We start from the raw sequence: 20080 nt of genomic DNA, 5'->3' as shown, positions 1-20080 counted from the left end.
TAATATACTACAAAGTATATTAAATGATTTGTAAGTCAATACTGTGTTCTACTGTGTTAGCAGTGCTATTAAGCCACTTGCTAAGTTTATCTTTACAGATTGTTTTCATTAGGCTTATTCGGATATGAAATGTCGTAACAAATCGATGTTGGTTATAATTTCTATAGAAAGTCTGTAGAGATAACCTTAACAAATTATTAAGTATGTATTTTGGAACAGAAATGAATGTGAAGTTTTGATGGGAGAAGGTTAAGTTGCTTTAAAACAGGGAGTTTGTATCCATAGAACGAGGGGCAGTCTCAAGGAGATTCTGATAAAAAATTTTAATGCTTATGTTACTATATTTCTATTGAGACAGACTGCTTTTGTTTCAGTTAATTTTCAAAGATTATGTAGAATTCAGTAAAATATCTTTGCCATTTATAAAATAATGTTTGGAACATAAATTATCCTGAAATTTCAATGAAAGGTTTTAGTTTAAAACGTTTTAAACAGGAAGTTACCATCATAGACCTAGGGGCAGTGTCAGGCAAGTTAGTATCAAAAGGGTTAAACGAAATAACATTAGATTGAATAATGTTCTCCTACCAGTAAAAACTGCTTTTATTAACAGTGACTGTCATCATTTATTCTGTTCTTTCAACTCTTCTCTTACAAACACTTTATCATGCTACGTGTTACGTTAATATATCTGGCAGCCATTTTCCTCTTAACTTGTCAGTTCTGTGTCTGATGATTTCAGCTTTGATATATGAGGAAAGGATTTGAATGTACAGATGGCTTCTTTATTCTTTTCACTGATTTCGGTCACTGGACTATGGCCATGCTGGATTGCTACTGTCCACGATGTTAACCAATCATATCAAACCAGTATTTATTTTAACATTCCATTCTTGCTCAAATGCTACTTATGGGACAAGAATACACAATATAAGCTACAGTAACACCAGATTTTAGCACAATGTGGAGAGTAGATTAAAATGTAGTGTTATAAACTCTCATTAACCTTGTGAGGAGGTATCAAAGTCCATCACAAATGCTAATTATTTCAGTCATCTTTCTTCCAGTGTCATTCCTTATTTTATTATCTTGGCAATGGAATGCTGAATGCATTGACCAAGTATCATGTGTTAAGTCTAGTAATTTACCTAATAGCTAATGTGAGTGAGCAATATATATATATATATATATATATATATATATATATAGTCAATTCAAACATGAACAAACACAAAAAAACAAGGCGAGGATATGGAATAAGTACAGTGTTATATATATATATATATATATATATATATATATATATATTATTAAACAATTAAAAAATTAAGATTAAACATTAAAATTTGGAAAGTCAAAACCTCTCATATATATATATATAAATATATATATATATATATATATATATATATATATATATATATATATATATATATATATATATATATATATTATTATTATTATTATTAAACAATTAAAAAAATTAAGATTAAACATTAGAAATTGGAAAGTCAAAACTTCTCATATATATATATATATATATATATATATATATATATATGTGTGTGTGTGTGTGTGTGTGTGTGTGTGTGTGTGTGTGTGTGTGTGTGTGTGTGTGTGTGTGTGTGTGTGTGTGTGTGTGTGTGTGAAGGTTGAAAGGAACACACGAGTTGATATATTTGGGGAAGTTAAAAGAAAAGTTTTTTAAAAGTATATTTTCATAGTATTCAAATACAAGGGTCATTTTCCTTGTTTCTGCCTATCTCTGTCTCTCTTGTTTACTCTTGTGGGTTCAAGGTCATTGTGTTAAAATCATTATAAGATGAGTCTCCTCTGAGGTAGTAAAGATATACCGATTAGAAATACATGTTGAGATAATGGCTATAAATATATATATATATATACATATATGTATATATATAACATCATGGTATAGCATAGAATATTATTGGCATTAGGAAGAGTATCCAGCCATATCTATCTATCTATCTATCTATCTATCTATCTATCTATCTATCTATCTATACATATATCAACATTTATATATATTTGTATTGAGCTCCTTATTTTTATATAGAACCAGTTGTTTATGTCTAGAATAAATATGGCAGTCATCTCAGTAGAAATCTTTCAGGACAAGGCAAAATGAATTGTTGTTTCGTCATAATCCAAAGTGAAGAAAAATATGTTTCATTGATAAGTATCTAGACAAAACATGTGTTTACAAAGTTGCCTGTATCAGTAACTGCAAGCAATTCACATTTGTAAAGTGCTCAACTTCCCATGGATTGGGCTGATAAATACTGTAATTCTGTATCAGAAAGTAATCAATGTTGTGGCTATGTGATACATTGTTGCTTCATTCAGAGTGTTTAACACTGTGGAAAAGTTGTAAACATTACATTGAATAAAAGAGCTATTTAAATATGTGTGTGTGTGGTTGTATATGTAGATATATTGCAAACGCCACTGCCTGCATTACTAGACATATAACAGCTTATTTATCTAATAACATCTCTTATCAATGGATACAATGTTTTGCTTTCATAACTGCTTGGGAAAGTATTGAAAAGAGAATTTTTAATCATGTTGTCAATGTATAAAGCTGTCATATCAGCATGAAACAGTGAGGACCGAGGCAAAATGAATGGTCATTTCACTGTAAACTGAAAACATGAAAAATACACTTTGTTGGAAAATATAGAGACAAAAAGTTTACTTAGGAATTCTTTTATATAAGTATGTATTTGTGAAAAACTGGACGTAGTTGATAGCTTCCGATATCTGGGTGACCAAATTAGTAGTGGGGGTGGGTGCGCTGAAAGTGTAGCTGCTAGAATAAGAATAGCCTGGGCAAAGTTTAGAGAGCTCTTACCTCTGCTGGCAACAAAGGGCCTCTCACTCAGAGTAAAAGGCAGACTGTATGACGCATTTGTACAAACAGCCATGCTACATGGCAGTGAAACATGGGCCATGACTGCTGAAGATATGCGTAAGCTCGCAAGGATAGAAGCCAGTATGCTCCGATGGATGAGTAATGTCAGTGTGCATACCAGACAGTGTAAGTATCTTGAGAGAAAAGTTGGACCTAAGAAGCATCAGTTGTGGTGTGCAAGAGAGATGGTTGTGCTGGTATGGACATGTCATTGCCTCGGTGAGGCCTAATGTTCTAAGGTTGTGCTTCACCACCTCATCCCAGGTCTTCCTGGGTCTACCTTTTCCACAGGTTCTCTCAACCACTAGGGTGTGGCACTTAACAAGTTTTATATCTTTCTTTTACCTCTTCCCTTCAGCTAAGTGTGACACACACCATAGGTACATACATATGTAACTACGTAAGTATTAGCATATTAATATAACAATTTTTGTAACTTGGAAATAAATTTGGAAATAATCGAAATAAATTGCAAAATCCAGCATAAGTCGCCCATAAAATAGAAATAATTATTTGTATGAAAAGTAAGGACCTATGTACTGTGAATTGTCTTTAAATTAAATGGCAGCAGAAGAATTATTGTTGAACTTTTAAAAGGTAGGCTTAAATATTATTGTAATACTTACATGTAGTGATCAACTTTCAGTTCTTCTGTAGTTTATTCTTGCCTATCACATACGGCAGCAGTGTACCTTGTAAAAATAAATCTCCGCCAACAGAGGACCAGATTGCTATCAAAAGAACCAAAGCTGCAGTGAGGAAAAAAAAGTCCCATGTGAATGAAAACCCAAATCAAATGACAGCCATGAGATCTTTCAATGCTGAGAATATGCAAATACTTAGGGATTCAATGCATGAAGTGTCATTGTTGGACCCAAGGCCCAATCAAGAACCCTTCGCAGGAGCTAGCTAAAAAGCTGCCCTATCAGGCAGCTTTTGAGCTAATATATATATATATATATATATATATATATACACACTAGTGTGGTTGTGTGGGTAAGACGCTTTCTTCCCAGTCATGTAGTGTTGTTTGTCCACCACCATCACCACCACCACACTTGGCAATTGGTATGCAAGAGACCAAGAGAACAAGTACTACACATAAAAAAATGAATACTGGGTCTGATTTACATTACTTACATTCGATGGGTATTTGTCCTCATCTTGTTTGTTGTTGCCCACGGGCATATGGCATAGTGGTTAAGAGCGCAGGCTACTAACCCCAATATTCCGAGTTTGATTCCAAGCAGTGACCTGAACACTAACAATGGGTCTGATTTGATGTATGTATGTATGTATGTATAAATATATATGTGTGTTAATGTAACATCATTGTATACAGAACAAGAGAGAGAAAGGGAATTAGTGAAGTTTTCTAAAATATTTAAATATTTCAACAACACTTCCATTAACGGATTAGTCTGTTGATTAATGGCGTCCTTCCTGTTTTGTTCATTGCTCAAGATTTCAGATTTGATAACACACAGTTGTGACATAAGCCAGCAACCCAGTGAGAACAGGTAGAAATGTGAATTTATATTCCAGCTGCTCTAGAATCAGCAACTTTCCATTAGTATTAGATCGCTATAGGTGTTCTATTTCCTATTCCAGGAATGGTATTTACCTCTGCCAGTCAATTAAGTTTCATTCGGCTGAAATAGGACAATATATAGGTTTTTAATTTGGTATTTTAAGCAACTCTTCACCCAATGCCTAAAATTTGCATCATATTTTGTTTGAATATGTTATATGTAGGCACAGTGAGGCTTGTGGCATAGGGTATTCAGCTCACAGTTGTAAGTTCATCAGTTCAATACCTGACAAGACACTTTATTCCACCTTCCTCCAGTCCACTCAGCTGGCGAAAATGAGTAACACCTGCATTTCAAAGGACTAGCCTTTTCACATTTTGTGCCACACTGAATCTCTTTTAGAACTATGTAAAGGGTATGCGTATCTGTGGAGTACTCAGCCACTTGCATGTTGATTTCACAAGCAGGCTGTTCTGTTGATCGAATCAACTGGAAAGCTCATCGTTGTAACCAACAGAGTATCAGTTCTATAGGCACTGTCATGGCTGTGTGGTAGGAAGCTTGCTTCCCAACCACATGATTCTAGGTTCAGTTCAATTGCGTGGCACCTTGGGCAAATGTCTTCTACTATAGCCTCAGGCCAACCAAAGCCTTGTGAGTAGAATTGGTGGATGGAAACTGAAAGAAGCCTGTTGTATATATTTATGGAGATGTGTGTGTGTCTGTGTTTGTCCCCTACCATTGCTTAAGAACCAGTGTTGGTGTGTTTACATCCCTGCAACTTAGTGGTCCAGCAAAAAGTGACCGATAGAATAAATACCAGCTTTTAAAAGAAAAATAAGCACTGGCATTGATTTATTTGACTATAAATTCTTCAAGGCTGTGCCCCAGCATGGCCACAGTATAATGACTGAAACAAGTAAAAGAAAAAAGGATATATATTCTTTTATTCTTTTACTTGTTTCAGTAAACACCTTATTAGAATGAAGGATAGCAGGATTCCTAAGCAGATGCTATATGGAGAACTTGTGAATGGAAGGAGACTCTGGCAGAAACTAAGACTGCGATTTAAGGACTGTGTCAAGTCCTCATTAAAGACCTGTGATATGCAGGACACTGACTGGGAGAATAATGCCTGTCATTGCCACAGATGGAGAGAGCAGGTTAAGGAGGGGATCAACACTTTTGAGAGAGCACGTATCCAGCATGAAGTACTTAAGCGAGCTGTACGAAAGCGCATGGCTCGTATAGTGAATGGGGAAAGCTTGGTCTGCAATGTTTGCAGTCATGTATGCTTGTCAAGAGCAGGGCTCATTAGCCACCAACAGAGCTGCAAATGCAAAATATAACTTAGTCCTAGTGCGTACAATGTTCCTGAAGGTCAGCAATGGTCTTCCTCGGTCACGAGTGGACGGCCATCATGTATGTATGTATGTGTGCAGATTTATATGATTTGTTTTATGTAATCTCATGCATATAGTTGCATATGTAGACATGCTCATATACACTTAAATGATAAACTTCTGGAAAGTTTTACATATTTTTACAGTTCCAGTGATGGATTGGATCCGTAATCTTCGAATCAGCTTTCTTCTTTCTGGCTTTGAGAAGCCTAATTTCTCAAGATTGGTATTTAGGTAGTGTGTTACATATCCCAGTGCCCCAATAATTACAGGTATGAACCTGAACTTGTAATCTGGATAGAGTAACTGCAGATTCCTCAATAGTTCAGCGTAGGTATTTTCTTTTACGCTGATCTTTAGCTTTATATTAACATCCACTGGGCAGCTGATTTCCACTATCTATGTATATATGTGTGTGTATGTATATTTCTTGTGCCTTTTTTATCTTCACTTTCTATAATGTTCAATAATGGAGACTGATTTCTTTTTATTCTCTTTACAGATTTTTGGAAATACTGTTGGTGATCCCTTCATGACTTTGTGTTGGTGACCTGTTGATGTCCAGCTGACGAATTGTAAAACATCTTCCTGCTAATATTGTGATATTAGGTTATCAACCTCTGCAGGTTAATGACCTCTTCATATTAATGAGCTTCCAAGGCCAATGGTCTTTAGAAAATGATGGCCTCCCAAGAGTGATGACCTTTTGACTTTCTCCAGACAACAACTTTTCATTTTATTTGTGGGTTTCTTCTCAACAGATTGAACTGAACTCATGAACCAGTACCCACTCACATAAAGATATGTATATACACACACACACACAGCAGTATGCATACACACACACACACACACACACACAGCAGTATGCATATATATTAAGTAAAGTTATAACATGTAACCAGACAGAAATTTAAAGCTAACTCCAAAGTGATTTTTTATTTTGTAACTTTGTTACTCAAAGCTAGTGGGAGACACACTTCTTGAGTTTTCATCAACTCCCTACAGTTACTGATCCTAATTACATAAATCTCCAATCACAGGCATGAAAGCTGCCATATTAATACAGACAATCCACAGCCAACTGCATAATACACATATCCATGATCATTAGTTTGTTAACCTAGATATTTCCGTTGTAGTATTTGACTTCAAGGAGACCAAAGGACTTCCACATAAAAACCAGTTTCTAAAACTCTCCTTCAACACTTGAGTTAATGGTCATTTGTATTTTATCTAGCACAAATGCTTGCTAGACATTATGTTGGCAGGATCTAGACCACAACAATCAGCCTAAACTATTCCTGCTTCAGCTTTGTTATACTTAATTGTTTGTAAGTCTGCCTCAACCCCCTACTTGAACTTAACCCCTTCTGCTTCTCCCTGTACACCTACTGCCAAAATTTTCCTTCTTTTGTTTAATCCTTCAGCATCTAATCCAGCCAAAATATTCTGTTCAAAACAGCCATGTCAGGCCTCTCACAACTACCCTACAATGTCAATCTAAAAACAATCACGTCATGTTAATCTTGAGGCTATAAGATAATTAATGATTAATTCAAAACAATGTTAATAAATAAACATTACATTTGACAGAATAATCTCTCCCTAATCTTGTTTACCTTTCTCTCCCTAATCTTGTTTACCTTTCTCCCATCTTTGCGCAATTTCTATTTCTGATTCATTTTACTTCTGCCTAGATTTGCCTAACTTTTACAGACAGATTCACTCGTTTGTCTGTCTGTATTCATACAAACTTGTAAAGAGGAAAAAAAAATCACTTGGAAATTAAAGAAAACAACCTAAAGAAAAAGAAAAAAACCCACAAAAGCAAAGCAGACTAAGATTCCATTCATCTACGAATTTTGTATGACTGTCATCTCAGCAGAAAAAAAAAAAATATATATATATATATAATACATACATACACACATATATATATATAACATTGAGCTAGTTTCTCTAAAAAGTTTTCTTATTAGCTTTGTGGATTTTTTCTGTTCTCTATTTTAGCTTGCATGACAAATATTGATTTTCATAAACTTTCTTTTCTCTACTTTAAAAGATTGACTATTTAGTCACACATACAATTTCTTTGTCTTTCTCTTTGTCTCTCTCTTTGTGAATATCCACCATGCCTACACACACTCTCTCTTTCTACACACACATCCATAACATAGATGTATATATGTAATTTTCTCATCAGTTACATCAAAATATTCAAACTGGAATCCCAAAATAGATTTCTCACCACCGCCATGGATCACAGCAACGAAATATCTTTAGCGTCGCAGATATTCAGGTCAAACAATTTCCATCACCATGAGCGTTTACACTCACACCATTTCATTTATGGCAATAAGAAGCTGCTGTACAACATTAAAATAGCCATTGTCGTCACTCTAGGAGTCATTGTTGTGCTTGGCTGTATCATATACATTGTATTGCAGTGTCGACGGAAGACACGTGTCACATTCTTGCTTCCACGACACCGGGACTCTTTCTCAGATCAACATAACCTGATAGACAGCGTTGAAACCACAGAGACTCTGCTCAATGGAGAGCTTGGCATCAAAGAACGGGATGATGAACAGTGCCGAGAATTCTATGTTTGATGGGGGGGGGGGTTGTTTAAATTTCTTGATTTTTTTGATACTTCATTATTTTTGTTTTGTTTTTTTTTTAATATTTAGAAGCAGTAAAAAAAAAGAAACAAGAACAAAAAAATGTTACCATTGTACAAAATATAATGATATCAGAAAAAAACAAAAACAAGGAAAGTTATCTTTTCATAATTATAACACTAATAATAATAATAATAATAATAATAATAATAATAATAATAATAATAATAATTATTATTATTATTATTATTATTATTATTATTATTATTATTATTATTATTATTATTATTATTATTATTATTATTATTATTATAATACCAATAAATTGTGATAATAACCTCTACAATATCAAACCTGTATTCTACCCAACTCTATCCCTAATCCTTACAAATAGCACCTTTCAGAAATCCCTAAATTGCCCCAATGATAGAAGCTTTCATTCTGTATCAAATATGAAACCTAGTTGGTAGTAAAATATTACATGTAGGAACATATCTTTTATAATCAAATGGATTTCATTGCAATCCCAGTCTGCAGCACCTTTGGTAAATGCTTTCTTCCATATTCCTTAGATGGACATGTGACTTGCAAGTAAAATTGCATAGATTAAAACAGAGTAGTAGCCAGTGTCTTATTAATATCAAACTTATTAGTATATATATATATATATATATATATATATATATATATATATACACATATATGCATATATGCATATATCATCATCATTATCATCATCATCATCATCATTTAACGTCCATTTTCCATGCAGGCATAGGTTGGACAGTTTCTACAGTAGCTGGCAAGCCAGAGAGCTGCACTAGGCTCCAGTTGTCTGTTTTGATATGGTTTCTATGACTGGATGCCCTTCCTAATACCAACCACTTCACTGAGTGTACAGGGTGCTTTTTAGGTGGCACCAGCACATAAGCTTTTTTATGTCAGTTGGGATGTGTAATCCAGGCATTTGCCACATGAAGCATTTGCACAAATGGTGGTCATCTGAAAAACATCTGTAGAGTATAATATGATAACATCAAAGAATGGAGTTAGCTACAGAAAAGACAGGCTAGGCTCAGGCATGGCTGCACGGTTAAGAAGTTTGCTTCCCAACAACATGGCTCTAGGTTCAGTTTCAATTCACTGCACTGCACCTTGAGTGTTTTCTACTATACTATAACTCCAGGCAGTGCGAAGCCTTGTGGAGGAATTAGGAACTTGGTAGATGGAAACTGAAAGATACCTGTATATAAGCATATAGATACATAGATACATACATATACACACACACACACACACACACACACACATATATATATATATATATACACACACATGCACAAATGTATGTATATATATGTATGTGTGTACATATATGTGTGTGTGTGTGTGTGTGTGTGTGTGTGTGTATATATATATATATATATATATATATATATATATATATAGCATTTCTTCCAGTTTTATGTTCTGAATTAAATTTTTCCCAAGGTCAACTTCACCTTTAATCCTTTCAGGGTCAATAAAATAAGTACCAGTTACACACTGGGGTCGGTGTAACCGACTTAAACCTCTCCCCTTAAATTCCTGGCCTTATGCCAAAATTTGAAACCATTATTGATATTATGAAGAATTGATAGAAAACCAAATCAGTAGAATGGTGCAAAACATGCTTTGCAGCATTTGGATATGTCCCTTTGCTTTCTGAGTTCAAATTCTGGCAATGTTGGCTTTTTTGAGGCTCAATAAAATAAATACCAGTTGCTTCAGGGTTGATTTAATCTACTCTAATCCCAAATTTGTAGCTTTGTACTTGTGTTTGAGATTATTATTATTGTTATTATTATTATTATTATTGTCATTGGTATTGTTATTATTATAATTATTATTATTAAACAATACAAAGGGCACGATGTGATTTCTATAGATATTTTATTGGTTGAACACTATTTCAACAGCTTGTCTGTCTTTGTCAAGTTCAAAATGAAAAGAACTCAACAAAGACAGGCAAGCTGTCAAAATATCATTCAACCAATAAAACATCTCTTGCAATCGCATCGTACTCTTTGTGTTGTCTATTTACCTTTGTGAAGAGTTACGTCAATCTTTTTAAAATATCATTATTATAATTTTCCTTTTTAACTCGGGTTTGTTGGATCTCCTGGAGTCTTTGCATGTGTAGTGGGTTTGCCACCTGCAGCTTACAGCACCATGCTATCTGTTCTTTTCAGCTAATCTAATACTTCCATGATTATTCTGGCCATGTCAAGGAGGTAATCCTTTTGTAACAGTTCTACCGGGCACTTTATTCTGATTTCCTTTATATTCCTCTTTATGTCTTCTGATACTGTCCCCAAGGACCCATCAATAATTGGCACTATCTTTACCTTCTTCCTTTTCCATAGGCGGGCTATTTAAGAGGATTGTATATGTCTATTTTCTTGCCTTCCTTCATGACTATTTGTGGGTCAGAGGGCCACACATCAATTATATAGCACATGTGATAAACCTTGTCCATCACCATTAGGTTCAGTTTGTTATTTTCTAACACCTGATCTGTTTAGATTGAGAAATCCCACAGGATTTTGTAGGTCACTGACTCCACCATTCACTGCGGTTTGTGCTCATACCATGTCTTGCCACTCTCAATGACCCACTTTTCACATAGTTTCCAGTATTGCATTTTTGCTACCTCAATGTGTCACCACAACTTATAATCCTTTTGGGCAAGTCTAGGGCATTCATTTATTGTTGTTGTTGTTATCATTATTATGGTAGCAAACTGGCAGAACCATTAGCATGCCGGGCAAAACTTTTTGCAGCATTTCATCCATCTTTACGTTCAGAGTTCAAATTCCACCAAGGTTGACTTTGCCTTTCATCCCTTCAGGGTCGATAAAATAAGTACCAGTTGAGCACTGGGGTCATTGTAATTGATTAGTCCCTTCTCACAAAATTGCAGGCCTTGTGACTATAGAAGAAAGGATTATTATTACTGTTATTGTTGTATGTATGTATGTATGTATGTATGTGTATATATATATATATATATATATATATATATATATACCTTATAATCCCTTAGTGAGTAAACATGTATGGCTATGTCACCATTGTTCTAGCACAGCAACGACAACAACATCACTGATCATAATATCAGTTAATATCATTTATAATAAAAGTATTTTAATAACATTTACAACTGCTACTTAATCAACCCCAGAAAGGGGGTGTGTGTATGGTTGACCACTTTACTCTGTAAGTTCAGTGTAATGTGGACAAGGAGCATAGGGCCAGTTTCCTGACTTCTCTAGTATATATTCCTCCCTGGGCAGGACACTGTCCCATCATGCATTACTCATTTTTACCAGTTGAATGGACTGTTGCAACATGAAATGAAATGTTTTGCTCAAGAACACGATGCATCACATGATCCTGGAATCGAAACCACAATCTTACAACCATGAGTCCAACACCTTAACCACTAAGCCATGCACCTCCACTGTAATTATATTACACCTCAACAGTTGCTTGGTGGACTGGTAGAATTGATAGAGTGACAGATAAAATGCTTTGTGGTATTTAGTTGTGACCCTTGACATTCTGAGTTCATATCCCACCGAGATCAGCTTTGTCTTTCATTCTTCCAAGGTAGTTAAATTAAGTTGCTATCAGTGAAGTGCTGGCATCAGTTAAATTGGTTATACCCCAACCACAATATTTATAACATTGTGTCTCTGCTAGAACCCACAAAATTTGGAACATTGTGACTGTGTTAGGGCCCATAAAATTTGTGAATTGTACTTATGTTAGAACCCACAAAATTTGTGACATGTTTGTTAGAACCCACATATTTTGTGATATGCTTATGTTAGAAATCCCAAAATTTTGTCACATTGTGACTATGTTACAACCCACGAAATTTGTGACATTGTTTCTATTTAAGCACCCAATTTGTGACATTTTGTTTATGTTGTGATGTGATATGTTAGAATGCACAAAATTTGTGATGCTGTGTCTGTCAGAATCCACAAGATTTGTGACATTGTAACTTTCTCAGAACCCACAAAATTTGTGATGTTGTGACAATGATAAAATCCACAAAATTTGTGACATTGTGTCTTCATTAGAACTCAGTATAGCATATAAGATACTATAATCCAGCTGAGATCAAATTTGCTTTTTTCTTTCTTTCGGTAGCAGGGTACTGATTAAATAACCATCAGTAATATATTGTATTATAGATCTAATCAGTTGTATCCTGTTTCAATAAGTTTGGCCACATGCCAAAATCAATACATTCTAATTGCTCTATTAATAACGAATATTAGTATAATGACAAGAGTGATTGCTATTGTATTGTTTGTGATAATAAAAATACATATTATAATGTATAGAACGAGATGATTGATGATAACAATAATAATGGTGATGGAGAAGATATGCTAAATGAAAAAATAGAATGAAATAGATTGTTGGAAAAGAACAAGTAACAATGAAAGAGATACAAATGAGAAATAAAAATTTCTAAAAATTTAAATGTTTAACGCCTTTTCTTGTTTTTATATTTCTTTTATGAATGTGTGAAAAATAATCATAAACATTATCTGATGCACTAGCTTTCTTCATTTGCATTAATTTGTGAACATAAATTTCATCATGAAGACACATGGCTCAGTAGTTTGAGCATCAGGCTCACATTTATGTGGTAACGAGTTCGATTCTTGGACCGGGCTGTGTGTTGTGTTCTTAAGCAAAACACTTTATTTTATATTGCTCCAGTTCACTTAACAGCTGTAGAAATGAGTTGTGACATCACTGGTGCCAAGCTGTGTCGGTCCCTTTGTTTGCTTTCTTCTCTGACTCACAGACACATATATAAATATGTGTGTTTATGAAACCAAAATGCAATCAAGACTAGTAAGTGTGTAGACCTAGCCAACCCATGTGTGCTGCTGCTGCTGCTAATGATGAAGATGATGATACCGACAGTGATGACATGGATGATGATGACAATAACAATTACAATGATGATGAGAATAACAACAACGAAGAAGATGATGATGATGATGGTGACAATGACAATGACTAGGACGTTGATGATGGTTATGATGACAACAACAACAACCTGGAGGAGGATGATAATTATGATAATTATGATAATTATGATGATGACAATGACGATAATGACAAAGATGAAGAAGAGGAGGGGAAGCAGCAGCAAGAGGATATACACACAGTATGCATGAATTAGCATTATTCTTTCTTATCATTTGCAAAAACACAGTCTTAACCTTCAACGTTTTAAGTTGCTGGCAAATACCCAGTTAAAACTGGACAGAGCATATAAATATTTTGACATATGTGTGTGTCCATGTATGTCCATCTATGTGTGTATGTGTGTGTGTGTGTGCGTGCATTTGTGCATCTCCCAATTCTAAAGATCTGACAGACAGCTGGATTCTAATTAGGACACAATAATATATTTCTAAGCACCATGCTTTCTGAAATCCCCACCCATCCAACCATGCCATTAATTTTTCACTAAATTCACTCCTAATTGATGTTATCAAATCAATTAGCTAAATGAATATCAAAGGTTAATATGTGCATTACACATACATGTGTAAATACATACATCCATACACACATGAATGCATATGTGTGTGTGTGTGTGTGTATATATATATATATATATATATATATATATATATATATATATGTATATATATATATATATACATTTGTTATCCCTGTCCATCTATTCCATGTTTTGAAGGCAAGGACAATACGCGACTTCGTTGGAACAGTCCTTCCCACAAAGCAAATTTAATAAAATTTGGAATTTTTTGCCGAGGGTGACAGTGTTAACAAGAACGGGATAGTGAGAACAATAAAAACAGTAAAAACAAGTAAAAACAAGTAAAAACAAGACAGTAAAAACAAACAGTGAGGGCTGATGGGCCAAGACGATAGAAAAATTATTATGAAGGCTAAGTAGAAGAGACAGAAAAATCACATCTGTTCTTTAGGAAGATCAGTGGGCAGAAAGAAAGAACCCCTTTCGTCACGTGTCAGCGACGAGAGGGTCAAGGAGGAAGAGGAGGAGTGAGAGAGAGGGAACGGTGAAAGGGAGAGAAGAAGAAGAAGGAAAGGGTGGGAGAGAAATACAAAGGATGAAGAACAAGAGAAGGAGAGAGATAGTAGAAGAGTGCGCATAGTAATTATTAAGATAAAGCTTACTTGGAAAAGAATACGTGGCATTTGATCATACAATTATAATATAAATATATAGATATGTGCATATATCCATACATATATGTACATACCTACATCTATATGTATACATACATGCATATATGGATACAGGACATCAAAAAAATGGTAAACACAATGAGAAACGAAAAACGAAACAGAAAACAAATGGATATATGCATATATCCATATATTTATATTACTATATGATCGAACGCGACGCATCCTTTTCCGAGTAAGATATATATATATATATATATATATATATATATATATATATATATATATATATATGTATATATATATATAAAACTTACTGTATAAAGGTTACCACGTGCGTTCTGTCGTGATACAAACAATATATGAGGATATGCATATATATGTACATGTATGTACATACCTTCATCTACATGTACATATAGATACATAACTGGGTACATGACGTGGCAAAAGAACATGGACAAAATGATAAACAAAGTACAACAAACAAGCAAGCCACATAGAAACATCTCCTTCATCAGCTGCCACCATTAAAACACCGGCGTTTCGAAGAATTAAGGCCCACGAACACAAATTAAATTATTTTCGTGGAGGGTAGTGGCGGACGGAAAACAAGACAGGAAAACGAAACGGTGGATAAACAAACGAGCAAAAGGGCTGTACAGCCAGACGTGAAGTGTGTATGTATTGAACGCTGTGAAGCGCGAACAGGAGGGGCAAAGAAGTACGTGTGAGCTTGGGGAGTCCAAGAACGAAAAGAAATAGCAGCCGGACACACGTGACCAAGGCTACTCTTTCTTTTTACACAGCCTTTTTACAAAACCTCTCATAGATATATATATATATATATATATATATATATATATATATACATATATATATTATTAAACAATTAAAAAATTAAGATTAAACATTAGAAATTGGAAAGTCAAAACCTCTCATAAGAGACAAGACATACTTTTGCCTGTCTCCTGTCAAAGCTTGTTTCTCCAGTGTTCACCACTTCACCTTGTTATGGCTTAACAGCCCTTACCATTTGTTTTTACTGTTTTGTTCTCATTGTCCTGTTTTTGTTACCACTTTAAACCTCCGAAAATCCTAAATTTTATTTAATTTGCTTTGCGGGAACGACTGTTTTAACAAAGTCATGTCTTGTCCCAATGTTCAAAACGCAAAGTAGATAAAGCAGGGGACAACTGATGAAGGAATTGTTCTTTATGTTGCTTGTCTTGTTTCTCTATTTGCTTCTTTCGTTGTTCAAAAAAGTTCCTTTTCCATGTTTTTGCTTTTCAATGTTCTCGTTTTTCATTTTGTTCACGTTTTTTTGACGTCCTGTACCCATATATGCATGTGTATATACATATATATGTAGATATGTACATATATGTTTGTATATATGCATATATATATTATTTATATTATTATATGATCAAACGCCATGCATCCATTTCCAAGTATGTATATATGTGTGTATATATATATATATATATATATATATATATATCTTCTATATACTCCATCTCTCTCCACTCTCTATATATCTCCTGTTGGCCTCTCTTTTATTAGTCTCAAACAATCTTTCTTCCCATTTTGTTAACTATTTCATTTTATCACAATGTCCCTTTCTCTCTCTCTCTCTCTCTTTCTCTCCATCCCTCTCCATCCTTCCCAGTCACCACTTCTGTATAACTGAATTTTTTTTTCCTATCAGCAAATTTTGCAGACACTATAAAATTGACGACTCCAGGAAAAAAAAATACTATAACAACACAAATGGCTGTTTCATGTGACTGTGTTGAAGATATTAAACATTTACAATAATACAGTTTACGATAATGGATTCTAGATAGAAACTTGGTATATAAATATGGTCAAAGTATAAAACTGATTGAAAAAGGAGACGGAAACCAATCAAATAATGGCAAAATAAGACGCAGACAAATAGTCAAGTGTTAAATTAGACAGACAACAATAAAGAAAAGCAAACAATATCTCGTAGTGTACTTAAAGTAAGCTGCCTCAATCAAAAAGGAAAAATAACAATAAAATGGTATTTACCATCATCATCATCATCATCATCATTTAATGTCTGTTTTCCATGCTGGCATGAGTTGGACAGTTTGATGGGCTCCAGTGAACTGCAGAGGTATACAAGGTCCCAGTGTTTGCTTTCAGTATGGTTTCTATAGCTGGATGATGCCCTTCTTAACACCAGCCACTTTACAGCATGGGGGCTTTCTTTCATGCCGCTGGCACCAGTGAAGTTGCTAAGTAACTTGCAAGACTGAGGGAAGAAAAGAAAGGAAAAGGATGTTACGAGGAAGACAGAAATCTATTTGGATTTTTGATAAGCAAAATTTTCATTCTTCCTGTAAACACAAAGAGAATGCTGTTGTTTTTACCAACAACAAAATATCATATATTATCATTGTCATCATCATCATCATTGTCATCATCATCATCATTGTCATCATTTACATATGTATATTCTTTTATTCTTTTGTTTGTTCCAGTCATTTGACTGCAGCCATGCTAGAGCACCGCCTTTAGTTGAACAAATCAATCCCAGGACTTATTCTTTGTAAGCCTAGTACTTATTCTATCAGTTGCTTTTGCCAAACCACTAAGTTATGGGGACGTAAATACATCAACATCGGTTTTCAAGCGATGGCGGGAAGAGGGGGACAAATACATACACACAAACACACACACACACACACACACACACACACACACACACACACACACATATATATATATATATATATGATGAACTTCTTTCAATTTCTGTCTACCAAATCCACTCTCAAGGCTTTGGTGGGCCTGAGGCTTTAGTAGAAGACATTTGTCCAAGGTACCACGCAGTGGGACTGAACCAGAAACCATGTGGTTGGGAAGCAAGTTTCTTACCACACAGCTAATAAACAAAAATTAAATAAAGTATCAAGATTCGAACTTGGATTGCTGGATTCAAAGTAGCATTTTTGCAGCCCCTTCTTGGTATGACTGACAGAATATTGGCAAACTTCTTCTTTCCTTACACAGTCTTCCTGTCTTTTAACTTCTAGCCACCTGATGTGGTTCCTTGCTCGGTGTTTTATTTCATTCTTCTCAGACCTGTGACTTAGCATACGTGTGGTGAGGGGAGAGACAGATGAATGTACACATATACACACTTACATGCACACATACATATCCACATGCACACACACACACACACACACGATATGCATGCACGTATATATATTTCCACACACTCATCCACATACGCACATACATCTGTTCACACATACAGCCTCTCATACATATATGTTCACATACACGCATGCATACACACACACATACACATTCACACACATATATGCGGATACATACACATACATCCATTAACATGCATACACATTCATACATACACACATGCATACATCCATACACACATATGCACATGCAGCTATACATACATCGATATGCACACACCCATACGCATACATATACACACAATGCAGACATCAACACACACACACATCTATACATACACACATACATCCACACACATCTACACAGACATACATACATACACATGCCTACATCCACACAGATATACTTCCATTCACATCCACACACACACACATACCACACACTGTATAATACGTGACCACATAAGAAATTCAATCATCACATAACATTGTATCTAAAGACTTTTATAGTTTCTCTGTAAAATAATAATCTCAGGGTTATAACCCCGAATAATTTTAACAAGCCAAAGAAAACTCACAGATCAGTTTCAGACTTTAATAGGTTTCCTCCTCAGGCAGATGTGTTACAATCACATGACTTGGTTGAAAATAGCATAGAATTACAGTTAAATAAATGGTGTCGTACCATCTCAGCTGTTGTTGGTCTCACAAATATTAATAATACGAAAATATGTCAAGTCTCTGTCTGAGAAACTAATGAAGGAACCTTTGTGTTGTTCTTTAACCTGCAAGAAATAGAAGCAAAAATATCTCTCAAAATTCTTATTGGTCTCACAAATATTAATAATACAAATGTTATATCAAGTTTCTGTTTGTGAAGCTAATGAGGGAGCCTCTGTGTTGTTATTGTTCACCCTGCTAGAAACAGAAGCAAAAATATCCCTCAAGTCATATCATTCTGTCTTTAAAATAAAGGAGGAAGGTTTGGTTAAAAAAAGTTGTTGTTGTTTAGCCCTGAATCAGCCTGATCAAGAAGATCTATGATCAACAACATTCCAAAAATGACCATTCTTCTTTCATTTAGTCATAGTATATCTAGCATTGTGAAGGTGCATGGCCTAGTGGTTACGCTGCTGCACTCATGACAGCTAGACTGGGGGTTCGATTCCCAAACCAGGTGGTGCATTGTGTTCTTCAGCAAAATACTTCATTTCACATTACTCCAGTACCCCCTTTCTGTGGTGAATGATGGCCAGCAGGATGGTGTCATTCAGAATCTAAAATGATGCAAAGCGCATTGTGACCAGTGATGTATAACAACATCAGAGAGTTTTGTTGGTCATGTGGTCATGTCATATGTAGCACAATAGTTTTTAACGAGTACGTTTTTCAGAAGAAAGGGTATAGTTTGAAGAAGACTTGACTGCTATTTCTAGCCAGCAGAACGCCCCCTCCAGATCAGATAATGTTGTTCAGTGACATCTGTATGCCAGGAAAAAAGGACAACCTTAGCACTTGACATATACTTAATTTTTGTGACCCCATAAGGGTGGAAAGCAAAGTTGAAATTGACAGGAATTCAACATAGCCTGCAAAAGAATATGACAATATACCCCAAAGTATCGTCCTTGTCATTGTACCTGCTCTCCTGCGGCACCAGTCACAGATAACCTGCCCACTATTCATTACTAAAAACAAAGGCAATATGGAAATCTTTGTGATGGACTTGACTGACAGCCAGATCTATTCTAAATGTGATAACAGGTATTGAACATTACTCCGCAGGCCATAATGCACAGAAAACAAACAATTACATGTTGAAAGATTTCATTGCTTTGCAGGCACAGGTGTAGCTGTGTGGTAAGAAGCTTGCTTTCTAACCACATGGTTCGAGGTTCAGTCCCACTACATGGCATCTTGGGCAAGTGTCTTTTACTGTAGCCTTGGGCTGATCAAAATCTTGCGAGTGGATTTGGTAGATGGAAACTGAAAGAAGCTTGTTGTATATAGATGTGTGTGTGTGCGTGTGTGTGTGTGTGTGTGTATATCTGTTGACTGCTTGACAAAGCCTTGTGAGTGGATTTGGTAGGCAGAATTGATTGTACGTGGATGGATGTCCACACTCAGAAGTCAG

At 35.1% G+C, this 20080-nt stretch overlaps 1 long non-coding RNA gene across 3 annotated transcripts in view; it reads left to right on the top strand.

Moving 5' to 3' along the window:
- LOC106875638 (uncharacterized) overlaps positions 1 to 7693 on the top strand; it is a 43754-nt gene extending 36061 nt beyond the window's left edge. For all 3 annotated transcript variants that reach the window (XR_001410147.3, XR_016238704.1, XR_016238703.1), the window contains one exon: positions 6373 to 7693. This is a non-coding gene — a long non-coding RNA (uncharacterized LOC106875638). The remainder of the gene's footprint in view (positions 1 to 6372) is intronic.
- Positions 7694 to 20080: the final 12387 nt, after the last annotated feature.

This window comes from Octopus bimaculoides, chromosome 27, assembly GCF_046866305.1.
Source record: "Octopus bimaculoides isolate indiv1 chromosome 27, ASM4686630v1, whole genome shotgun sequence".
Lineage (NCBI taxonomy): Eukaryota > Metazoa > Mollusca > Cephalopoda > Octopoda > Octopodidae > Octopus > Octopus bimaculoides.
This window is presented reverse-complemented; position numbering and strand designations above follow the sequence as displayed.